Raw genomic sequence first — 10,185 nt, 5'->3', positions numbered from 1 at the left:
GACAGGGCTGTGCCATGTGAGCAGACTGACTAGTTTTCTGTGATTATGGTTTGTGTGTCTGCCCTCTGATGCCTCTCGCAACACCTACCATCTTACTTGGGTTTCTCTTACCTTGGACGTCGGGCATCTCTTCAGGGCTGCTCCAGCAAAGCGCAGCCACTGCTCCTTACTTTGGATGAGGGGTATCTCCTCACAGCCACCCCTCCTGACCTTGAACGTAGAGTAGCTCCTCTCGGCCCTCCTGTGCCCGTGCAGCCACCACTCCTTGGACGTGGGGTTGCTCCTCTTACCACCTTAAAAAGTATAAACTTTTGGAAGTTTGTATATTTAACCACCTTCAGTGGGAAGCATGGATGAACTGGGCAGAGGTGGCCAAATATATTTTTCAAGAGTAACCTAACAAAGATTTTTTTGGGCTTCCCTGGTGGCTCAGACAGTAAAGAATTTGCCTGCAATGCGGGAGACCCAGGTTCGATCCCTGAGTTGTGAAGGTCCCCTAGAGATGGAAATAGCAGCCAACTCCAGTTTTCTCGCCTAAAGAATTCCATGGACAGAGAAGCCTGGCGGGCTGTAGTCCACAGGGTCGCAAAGAGTTGGACACAACTGAGTGACTAACACTTTCACTTTTCCGTTTTTGTTCTAAAAGAATATGTAAGGTTATGTGTGGTGACCCTAAGAATGAAGGAATGAAACTGAACCCTGGAGACAGTTTTCTTAGTTCTTAAATGAAGAATGTCTGGGGGGAAAACTGGCTTTCTGAAGTCAAAAGAAGAAAGACCCTGATGGATGTGTGTACCGGGCTCCCCAGGATCGGTGCTTTCCACCCCTCTCTCCCTGCGCTTCGTTCCCTCCCACTGGAGCCCCACCCATTTTGCAGTTGCCTCTCTCCCTAGACCATAAGCTCCCCCAGGAAAAGGTCTGCTTTTTTCTGCCTCCACATCTCAGGTCTGGCACAATCCCAGGCATGTAGTAAGTGCTTAGCCTTCTGGAGAACCTTGCCCCAGTCCTGCAATGTATTGCTACCTGGTATGTGTTGTGACTGACTCTTCAAAAGGCCACGCCACCGTTCTGTCAGTCAGGTGCGTCAAGATGGTGGAGACATGATAAGACTAATAAATTCCGTGAACATGGGCCCAGTGCTGGACTTCTTTTACTGTAAAGTGAGGTTCTTGATCAGAAGCGCATGTAGAGTACTGTGGTGATGGAGGAACCATCCTCTGTCCATGGACAGAAGCAGTGGCTTCAGGAAAGGCAAATCCGTATCTAGAGGATCTATAAGCACACCTCGTCTTATTGCACTTCACTCGGTTGTGATTTGCAGATACTGGTTTCTTACAAATTGAAGATTGCAGCAACCCTGTGTTGTCAGATGATGCACAGCATTTTTTAGCAATAAGGTATTTTTAAATTAAGGCATTTAATTTTAAAATTAAGGCATTTAATGCATATTTTTTATTTTTTATTTTTTTTATTTTTTTTCACGTCAGACGGGTAATGTGCCGGTGTCGTAACAAGGTTTGCGGGGAGGCACATGTCACACAGCAGCGTGAACACCCAATCATCACGCTCATGAACTACAAAAGGATCTAATGCATATTTTTTAAAAAGCATAACGCTGTTACACACTTAAAAGACTATAGTATAGTGTGGACAGACTTTTATTTGCACTGGAAAACCAAACAATTCATGCGACTCACTTTTTGTGATATTCACCTTGCTGCAGAGGTTTGGAACCAAACCCACAGTATCTCTGAGGTCTCCCTGTATTGGGATAAATACACGATGCTGCCTCTTCCATGATGGAAACAGTCCAGTGTGGTCAGCCTGCCACCAAACAGATGACTGAGCACCCCAGAGAATGGTTCCATCTCAAGGGCTCAGTATAGTCTCTGCTTCCGGCAGACTGGACAGTTACTGGCCATAGCCAGGTCACGCTCAGTGAACGGAAGCCCATGTTCCCAAGCCTGTGCACAAGCCTCTGTCCCTACCACTGTGGCCACTTTGCTTATGAGTCTCCTGAGTGATGACGAGAGTAGCAGGGTAAAGAGACTGACTGGTATCCACAGAAAAGGTCAACCCATTCACTTGATTATTAAAATTCCCCTTGGCTGAGTTCATTCTCTGGTGAGAATTCATGTGAGACACAAATATTTTCACACTTTTTGCCCATTCAGAGAGGCCTATCTATATACCTCTTTCCCTAAATTTCTTTGTCCTCAGTTTTCCAATCATGTTCCTTCTAGGTCCTTGACCATCCAGCCCAACCATTGGCTGCAGTCCATGAGTTGGTATCGGATTGCAATATGGCCATTTGTCCTTCCCGGCTGAATGTACAGCCAGGCACACTGCAGGACGTTCTGACCCCTGGGAGGATTCGCCTTCACCATCATCTTTCAGGGGTGTCCCAGAGAGGGGCTACAGTGTTGCAACTGTCCACTTGTAGGTGGTGGACATATCTACAGGACCATCTATAAGCCAGGTCTGAGTCTGTACTTTCTCTGCCAGTTGATCATAGGGGACTCCCCATGAAACGATGAAGCACAGGCTGGGAGAGACAAGCCGGTGTAGCAGCGATGGGGACCACAGCCATTTGGGCCACTTTGTCATGTAACCTACGTACTTGTGCCTTCAGGACCTGTTTAGGCCAGGTGATTTATGTATCACTTACATTTGATGATGGGAGTGTTGCTATGCACACCCGTCATTGTGGCATGGGGGCTCAGATATTAATAACCTCCATTTTATGATGGCCTACTCAATCACGTGGTAACTTGGTGACCCACAGTCAAGCGTTCAGGCTGCCCGAAGTCCCAGTAGCAGCCAAGAGCTCTTTCTCTAACGGAGGGTAGTTAGAAGTGGAGGATGTCAGGGTCTTGCTCTAAAACCCTAAAGGCAGTGCTGTCACTTACCCTTGCTCTGCTTGTTTTGTTCTGTTTGCTGGTCACTCATGTCGGTGAAGGAAATGGCAACTCACTCCAGTGTTCTTGCCTGGAGAATCCCAGGGACAGAGGAGCCTGCTGTCTATGGGGTCGCACAGAGTCGGACACGACTGAAGCGACTTAGGTGTAGCAGCAGCAGCATGTTGGTATGGATGATCTCTTATACTCAGTATGCTGATTCAACTGCTGATCTCGTCCATTAACCTTCTTACAAAGACACACCCAGAAATCATACTCTACCAGTTCTCCAGGCGTCTCTTAGCCCAGTCAAGTTGACGCATGCCGTGTGGTAGCTGTTAGCCACATCGTCTATATCGCTTTAAAAATAATCAAAATTAAACATTTGGTATCTCAGTCATACTAGCCATCATTCAGATGCTCACTGATTAGAGGCCACATGTTAGACAGATAGAGAATATTTCCATCCTCACAGAAAGTTCTAGTGGACAGCACTGCTTTGGAGAATGAAACCAAGAGGTGCAAAATTTCTGACTTGGCAGAGATCAAATGACAAGGCTGCAGAACCATCAGGAGAAACACTCATTACTTAATCCCAAAACATTAGTTAATGGCAGGACAGTGGGTGGAAAGCCAGGGAAAGGTGGTAATATTTTTGAAACTTCAGCCAGCCTCTTTGGACATCCACATTCAGGTCAGTTCAGTTCCGTCACTCCGTCGTGTCCAACTCTTTGTGACACCATGGACTGCAGCACGCCAGGCTTCCGTGTCCATCACCAACTCCCGGAGCTTGCTCAAATTCGTATCCACCAAGTCGATGATGCCATCCAACCATCTCATCCTCTGTCGTCCCCTTCTCCTGCTTTCAATCTTTCCCAGCATCTGAGTCTTTTTCCAGTGAGTCAGTTCTTTGCCTCAGGTGGCCAAAGAATTGTAGTTTCAGCTTCAGCATCATTCCTTCCAATGAATATTCAGGACTGATTTCCTTTAGGATGGACTGGTTGGATCTCCTTGCAGTCCAAGGGACTCTCAAGAGTTTTCTCCAACACCACAGTTTAAAGGCATCAATTCTTTGATGCTCAGCTTTCTTTATAGTCCAACTCTCACATCCATACATGACTACTGGAAAAACCATAGCTTTGACTGGATGGACCTTTGTTGCCAAAGGAATGTCTGTGCTTTTTAATATGCTGTCTAAGTTGGTCATAGCTTTTCTTCCAAGGAGCAAGTATCTTTTAATTTCATGGCTGCAGTTACCATCTACAGTGATTTTAGAGCCCAAGAAAATAAAAGTCTGTCAGTGTTTCCATTGTTTCCCCATGTGTTTGCCATGAAATGATGGGATTGGATGCCAGGATCATAGTTTTTTGAATGTTGAATTTTAAGCCAGCTTTTTCACTCTTCTCTTTCACTTTCATCAAGAGGCTCTTCAGTTCCTCTTCACTTTCTGCCATAAGGGTGGTGTCATCTGCATATCTGAGGTTATTGATATTTCTCCTGGCAATCTTAATTTCAGCTTGTGCTTCATCCAGCCCTGCAGTTCTCATGATGTACTCTGCATGTAAGTTAATTAAGCAGGGTGACAATACGTACTCCTTGCCCTGACGCACTCTTTGCCCAATTTGGAGCCAGTCTGTTGTTCCATGTCTTTCTAACTCTTGCTTCTTGACCTGCATACAGATTTCTCAGGAGGCAGGTAAGGTGTTCTGGTATTCCTATCTCTTAAAGAATTTTCCACAGTTTGTTGTGATCTACATAGTCAAAGGCTTTGGCATAATCAATATAGCAGAAGTAGGCGTTTTTCTGGTATTCTCTTGCTTTTTCGATGATCCAACAGATGTTGGCCATTTGATCTCTGGTTCCTCTGGTTCCGTGTTCAGGTGTGTGTATGCAGTTCCAGTTCCTCCCTCAACATAATCATTGTTAAAAGCTCTTTTTGCATACCTTCCTTCCAGTGTGGAGGCCCCCAACTTTGTTTCTGAAGTTACTAAACCTTTCAAGAATCTGACGCAAATATTACGAGTTGTCTCCACCCTACCCAACCCATTTTGCTGTCTATTAAATGAGGAACTGGGGAAAAGATGAAAAGATATGATTACAATTTATGTCCCTGTTTTAGGCAAAGTTACCTATCTGCTCCCAACGACAAAATTAAAATGAATCCATTTTCTGGAATGGATAGAGCCGATAGTTTGGCATTCTATATGAGTGAATGATGGACTTTCTGCCAATTCTAATAGAGTCCCAGCTGCCCTTTATAGTAATAATCATTGCTAACATGTACGGAAGTGTTACTGTGTACCAGGCACTATGCTGATTGCTTTGCATGCTTTATTTAATAGCAGTCCTCTGAAGCGATTACTAATATTAACTTTTCTTTGCAAGTGACGAGGCAACAGGAGGTTAAACACCTTTTCAAGGTCATGCAGCTTACACCCCGCAGAAGCAAAATGTAACCACCTGTCTGCAGTTTGTGCTCCGAGCCTTGGCACTGTACTTTTTCTTGATCATGTCTCTGTGTTTATTATTCTGTGTTGGGTTTCATCTGTTTGTTGTGTGTCTTTCCTTCAAGACTAAGGGCTTCTTAAGGACAAAGTCAGTGCCTTCTGTACTGAAGCGTGTAGTTGCTTTCGGCTGCCGCATTCCTTCCTATTATTGAGCTCTCCCTCGTGCTGCCTTTGTGGAGTTTACCTTCCCTGTGAAAGCATAAAAGGACCAGAAACACTCTTTCCTTTTCTCCAGATACTAGAGCGTGGACACGGGACCTGCTTGGCCAATCACTTCTCCCACCTGGAACGCAGAATCTTGAACTAACAACACAAATAGGGTGAGATGGTTAGGCCTTGTTCATGGTGACAGTGGTCCTCAGTGGTGGTGGCACCTGAACAGTGGTTTCTGCTGAAAATGGTTGTGTCTTCCTGCTTGCTGGCCCTCCACCACTGCCTTATTTCCTGTCCATTTCCCATACCTAGGTTTCCTCCCTCCCATCTGCTTCTTCCAGAATATTCTTTTCCTGTGTGTTGAGTTGATTTCTGCTGCCTGTAACCAAGAATCATGACTAACACAGACAGTTTCGTATAACCAAAGAATAAGAGTAGTGCTTTACTAACTGTTTGTTGAGTGAATAAATGAAATCCCATAAGCTGTCAACATATCTTAAGAAGGATAGAGTAAAAGTGGGAATGAGGATAAGAATCACAGAAAGGGAGGTGGGAAGGAATAGTTTTCCATTTAAATTCTTTTTGTAACTTGCCAGATGTACATGCTGTAAAGTGGAAACTGACAAAGATAAGGCATGAGATAACTGTCATTCTTGAAAATTAAATTAAAAAAATTTTTTTTAATTGTCATTCTGAATTTTTTCAAGAAAACTGAAAAAATTTTAATTGAAACAATCTTTTAAAAATTCTTAAAAGTATCGTTAGGAAAGAAAATCCCTCTGCTTAGATCTGCAGCCTCCTCTGAAGGTCCCTGTGAATTCCACTGTAAGTCTCCTCAACAGCTGCTTTTCAGACACAGCAGCCCTGAGCCCCTCCAGGCCACCAGTTACTCAGCTCACATGGTGACCTGCTTGCAGGAAATTATCTTGTCCCAGTTTCCTGCAACTTTGATTGAGAGCAAGGATTAGTGTGGCTTCTTCACCTTTCACAAGTCGCCAAGAGACATTAGGAAAGCACTGGAAAGGATTTGGTTCAAGCTGTCATCAAGAGGTATTTTATAAAATTAAGTCTCATTAATCAGCACCATAATACTCCAGAAGGCATCCAAGTAGACATTAGACTTCACACAAAATGCAATTGGATAAATGAGCTCTGTAAGCTAGAGTGCAGGAAAATTGTTGAAATTTTATATAAACGTTCACCTTTATAGCAACACATCAAAACAGTTGATTGTATATTACTCTTATGAAACTCCAATACTTTGGTCACATGATGTGAAGAGCTGAGTCATTTGAAAGGACTCTGATGCTGGGAAAGATTGAGGGCAGGAAGAGAAGGGGACAACAGAGGATGAGATGGTTGGATGGCATTACCGACTCAATGGGCATGGGTTTGGGTGGGCTCCGGGAGTTGGTGATGGACAGGGAAGCCTGGTATGCTGTGGTTCATGGGGTCAAAAAGAGTCAGACACGACTGAGTGACTGAACTGAACTTATGCATTCAAAGAAGTTGTTCTTTCCTTGATTAATTATTTGTTGACCCAAACCTAGCTGGATTGTCTTAGCTTGGTTCTACACTCTGTTCATACTGTGTCAGTTAGGGGTCCCCGAGAGACAAGAGGCCCCCTCAGGACTCTGCGTGCTACTCACTTTATCTACTTGAGAGAGACAAAGAAGGCCAAAGGGAGAGACAGAGTCACAGAATCCGCTGTACTTCTGCCCTTTGAACACACTCCAGACTCCCTGCCATGACTTCTTGGACTTTGTGTGACTATCAGGATCCCACCCACATCTCTGGCTTTATCTTCTCACACTGCACAGTTCTCTTTCCCAAACTTATGCGTCCGGTGAGCTCTTCCTCAAACAGACCTTTCTTACAGCCTTTGTTTGTGTTAAATAGCTGTTTGGGGGAATTCCCTGGCAGTCAAGTGGTTAAAAACTCAGCAGTTTCACTGCGGGAGGTGCAGGTTCAACCCCTGGTCAGAGAACTAAGATCCTGCATAGCGAATGGCCAAGCCAAAAAAACAAACAGAAAACCTCATTAAAGTTTTCTATGGTGATGGCATATTGTCTTGATAATATTTGGGATATATTGTTGTTGCTGTTATTCAGTCGCTCAGTTGTGTCCGACTCTTTGCGACCCCATGGACTGACTGCAGCACACCAGGCTTCCCTGTCCTTCACCATCTCCCAGAGCTTGCTCATACTCATGTCCGTTGTGTCAGTAATGCCATCCAGCCATCTCATCCTCTGTCGTCCCCTTCTCCCGCTCTCAATCTTTCCCAGCATCAGGGTCTTTTCTAATGAGTCAGCTCTTTGCATCAGGTGGCCAAAGTATTGGAGCTTCAGAAACAGTCCTTCCAATGAATATTCAGAACTGATCTCCTTTAGGATGGACTCTTTGATCTCCTTGCTGTCCAAGGGACTCTCAAGAGTCTTCTCCAACACCACAGTTCATAAGCATATTAGGTTAAATAAAATATATTATTAAAATTAATGTCACCTGTTTCTCCTTATCTTTTCAGTATGACTGCTATACAATTTAAGTTTTCTTTGGTGGCCTCCACATAATTTTCCTTTTCACTTTCATGCATTGGAGAAGGAAATGGCAACCCACTCCAGTATTCTTGCCTGGAGAATCCCAGGGACAGGGGAGCCTGGCGGGCTGCCGTCTATGGGGTCGCACAGAGTCGGACACGACTGAAGCGACTTAGCAGCAGCAGCAGCAGCGCATAATTTTCTCTGAAACATACTTTATTAGGTTTACACTTAACCAATTCATTGATGATTTATCCTGAAGCAGGCTATGCAGAGAGGAATGTATCAAGTATCACTGGAGGACACAGGAAGGAGAGCTGTGCCCAAGGTGTCAGGGAGGCTGTCAAGGCGGAGTGGCGTCCGAGGTGGTCCTCAGTCTCTTCAGACATCAGCAAGTTTCAAGGGTGCAGACTTTCTGTGGGCTCTCCTGTCTTCAGAACTTTTGTTTCCATTCTTGAAGCATGGAAGACAGTATCCTACAGCTCTGCTCTATGAAAACCCAACAGCCAGACAAGTCCTGGCTTTGCAGAAAAGGGCTGGGACAAGGTAAGGGATAGTCTGATATCTGAACCTTAATCTCAGTATCTGGCCTCATGTGCGTAGTATTTATGTCATGTAGTGAGTCGCAGATAAACATTGCTGGAAAAGTTTTCTCCTTTCAAGGACATCTAAACAATGCTTTCTAAAAGTACAGTACAAATTTACACTGATTTAATACTCAGTTTGATTGGGAACTCATACTCAGCTGCTACTGTGATAATCTTTTGAGTTCCAGGGGATTTTGAAATGACATTGCTAACCAACCAATTTTCTCTTTCAAAAACCCTTTTTGAGTAGGATATTCAGCTCTATTTTTCAGGAGCCTTACTGTGCTAGAGATGTGTGGAGTAAGGCAATGCTTTGTTTGTTTGAATCATTCATGGATCTATGGAGAAACATATTTATTTCTTATAGTTGAGTAATAGCAGGCGCATTAACATACTCTGACGCTTTTTTCGGTTGTTCTGCAACGACTGTGTGAACCCAGGCCCTTGGCAGTGAAAGTGCAGAGTCCCAACCACTTGGGAGTTTCTGTGACTCTTGTTTCAAAATAATCACGTCACTGAGACAGAAGTGACACACCACACAGTGCACCCATTTAAAGTATACAGTGGCTTACAGCGTGCTCCTAAAGTCGCGCAGCCATCGCCGCAATCAGTTTTAGAATTCAGTGTTTTAGTCCAGTCGCCCAGTTGTGTCTCTTTGTGACCTCATGGACCGCAGCATGCCAGGTTTCCCTGTCCACTGAGTCAGTGATGCCATCCAACTATCTCATCCTCTGTCGTCCCCTTCTCCTCCTGCCTTTAGTCTTTCCCAGCATCAGGGTCTTTTCCAATGAGTCAGTTCTTCACATCAGGGGCCAAAGTATTGGAGCTTCAGTTTGAGCATCAGTCCTTATTCGGGACTGATTTCTTTTAGGACTAACTGGTTGGATCTCCTTGTAGTCCCAGGGATTCTCAAGAGTCTTCTCCAACACCACAGTTCAAAAGCATCAATTCTTCAGTGCTCAACTTTCTTTATGGTCCAACTGTCATATCCATACATTTAGTTTTTTTTCCCAAAGGAACCCTGTACCCCATTGCCAGCACCCCAGGTGTGGGTTGAATTGTGGCCACAAAGATATGTCCATTTAGAATCTCAAAAAGTGACTTTATTTGGAATGAGGGTCTTTGTGGATGTCATTAAAGTAAGGATTGTAAGATACGATCATTCTGGATTAGGGATTTTAAAGCCAGTGATGAGTCTTTATAAGAGAGAGAAAAGGATCACGCAGAGACGCAGAGAGGCGGCAGTGTGAAGCTGGGGGCAGAGCTGAGGCACAGAGCCCCGCAAGCCGGAGCGCCCGTGCGCCCCCAGCAGCGGCCAGAAGCCGGGAGAGCAGCGTGGAAGGATTTTCCCGCAGAGTCCCCACAGGGGACAGAACTTGCCGACACTTGGTTTTGGACTTCTGGCCTCCTGAGCCGGAAGAGAGTACATTTCTGTTGTTTTGAGCCTTCAGGTTTGCAGTAATTATCATGGCAGCCCTTGGAAACAAATAGACTCCAGATACCC

The 10,185-nt window shown here is 44.8% G+C and overlaps 1 non-coding gene across 1 annotated transcript; it reads right to left on the bottom strand.

Annotated features, from left to right (window-relative positions):
• Nucleotides 1-1,481: 1,481 nt before the first annotated feature.
• On the bottom strand, nucleotides 1,482-1,586 carry LOC138419860 (small nucleolar RNA U13). The gene has a single exon (XR_011249115.1). It is a non-coding gene; the product is annotated as a small nucleolar RNA U13 (small nucleolar RNA).
• Nucleotides 1,587-10,185: the final 8,599 nt, after the last annotated feature.

Source organism: Ovis canadensis, chromosome 14, assembly GCF_042477335.2.
Source record: "Ovis canadensis isolate MfBH-ARS-UI-01 breed Bighorn chromosome 14, ARS-UI_OviCan_v2, whole genome shotgun sequence".
Classification (NCBI taxonomy): Eukaryota; Metazoa; Chordata; class Mammalia; order Artiodactyla; family Bovidae; genus Ovis; species Ovis canadensis.
This window is presented reverse-complemented; position numbering and strand designations above follow the sequence as displayed.